The following is a 2,346-nucleotide window of genomic DNA, read 5'->3' as shown; positions in this document are numbered from 1 at the left end:
CAATTTTTCTACTTCACTATTTTATGTTCTTATCCATATTTTTCTTTTCTCCTATTTTAACTTTTCCTTATTTATTTTTAACCTCTTACTTAAATTGAACACAATTCCTTTAATGCCAGTCTTTATTTTATTGTTACTTTTGTTACAGAAAAATTTTAGTAGAAACAAAATCAGAAAGAATACTATGTACTCAATAGCCAACATCAACAATTTTCAACTGATGGTTAATCTCATATTGGGCAATCATTAATCCAAGATTAAAGCAAATTCTGACGTTATATATTTTCATGTATAAATAGTTCAGTAGTTTTTCTAAAATATTAAGATTCATTACACTTAAAAATACTATTATCATACCTAAAAAAATCCACCAATAATCTTTCATGTCATCCAATATCCATACTCAAATTTCCTCAATTACCCCATAAATACTTACATAATTTCTTTGGCTCCTCATAAGGTCCAATCATTGCAATTGGTTAATATGTCTCTTATGACTCTTTTAACCTATAGGTCTCTCTTCATCTTTTTTCCTTTAAAATTTACTTGTTGATGAAGATGGATAGTATGTCCTATAGAGCAGGACATACTCTACCATTGCAAATAGACCCTTTCCTCCCCATAATAGCTACCACTTAACTAAAAACACAATCTCATTTAAATCTTATAACAATTTCACCAGGTAAGTATTATTTTCTCACCTAAGAGATCATTCCCATTTTATAAGAAATTGGGGCTTAGCCCTAGCCAGTTGCTCAGTGGTTAGAGCATCTTCCCACGGACCAAGGGTCTCAGGTTTGATTCCCGCTACCCTCTAGAAATAGACAAGTGCCCTGGCTAGTTGTTCTCAGTGGTTAGAGTATTGGCCCTTGGATCAAAGAGTTGTGGGTTTGAGTCAAGGGCACGTACCTCAGTTGTGGGTTTGATAGCTGGCCCGGGTCAGGGCACATACGAGAGGCAACCAATTGATGTGTCTCTCACATTGATGTTTCTCTCTCTCTCCTTCTCTTCCCTGCCTTCCACCCTCTCTAAAAATCAATGGGAAAATATCCTCGGGTGAGAATTTTTAAAAAAGAAAATAAATTGAGTCTTAGAGCGAATAAGGCACTGAAATGTTCAATGACAAAGCAGGGATGTGAAGCCAGGTTTGTCCAACACCCAGCTCCACATTTTCTGTTACTGTGCTCCACTGTCCCCCAACAGCATGAACTGTGGGTCCTCCTTCCCCTCTTCATGAGGCATGCTGCTGGCATCCTGGCATTGATGTCTGGGTGGGTCTCCGGGGTTTGCATCCCCAGGGCCTGCCTGGTTGATGTCCCCTCATCTCTGACCCAGCAGCCTCTAGCTGGACCACAGTAGGCCTAATAGACCTTGGACCAGTCCATTCGCCCAACATTTCACCCTCAGGTTCCAGGCTGCCTGCTGGAGAAGCAGGGGTAGGGGGGAAGGGGTTCCTCAGAAGGCAGGGCCAGTATTTGTTGAAGCCTGGAGCGGGCAGAGCAGGCAGCTGCCCACCAGCAAGGTGCCTCTGGCCGGTCCTTGGCAGAGCAGATGGGAATGTTTGTGTCCGGTTGACAATGACAAGGAAGTGCCCTGCACCTGACTGAGTCGTTTCAGGATCAGGGACTGATTCGGGGAAGCAGAAAGCCATCCTTAGCCGGGCAGCCAGGAACCCGTCCCTCCGAGCCCCACAGTCACAGCAGAGGGCTCCCCCTGCTCAGGCTAATTAGAATGCTTTACCTGCATCACTCACGTTATCTGCACAGCAACCCCACGAAGTAGCTACTATCGTCACCATTTTCCAGGTGAGGAAAGACAAACCGTAACTTGTAACTTAACCAAGAACAACAGCTAGCAAGTACTGGTTACCCATGAGGAAAACAGGGATAGAATGCCTGCCCACCAGCTCCATACCACAGGAGTTTTGTAGGCCGTCAACTCCCATACATCGACAATAAGTTAGTATTTTTAAATCTGAAACCGTTACAGTTCTTCCCTCCCCCTTCTGGATAGAGGACAGATTTCTCCAGGGGCGCCTCTAGGTCATGTGGGCACAGAAAGTTGCTGGAAGAAGTTGGTAAACAACGGTGTGGGCAGACAGGGGAAGTAAGCGGCTGGAGGGACAGAGTGGACAATTTACTTTTCACTGTGCTTATAAGCAAGATCTCTACACGTAATTGCTTAAACATGAAAGGGCTGCGCAGTATCAGGTGAATCTGGCTGGAGCCTCTGCTTCTAAGATAAGCAGAGGCCTGGGGGCGCCCCGTGGCGGGGAGGCTCGCCCACGATCGCCGGCGAGCGACAGGGCTCCTCCCCAGCACCGCACAGGGTGGGCACCGTCAAATG

This window comes from Myotis davidii, unplaced genomic scaffold (genome assembly GCF_000327345.1).
Source record: "Myotis davidii unplaced genomic scaffold, ASM32734v1 scaffold247, whole genome shotgun sequence".
NCBI lineage: Eukaryota > Metazoa > Chordata > Mammalia > Chiroptera > Vespertilionidae > Myotis > Myotis davidii.
This window is presented reverse-complemented; position numbering follows the sequence as displayed.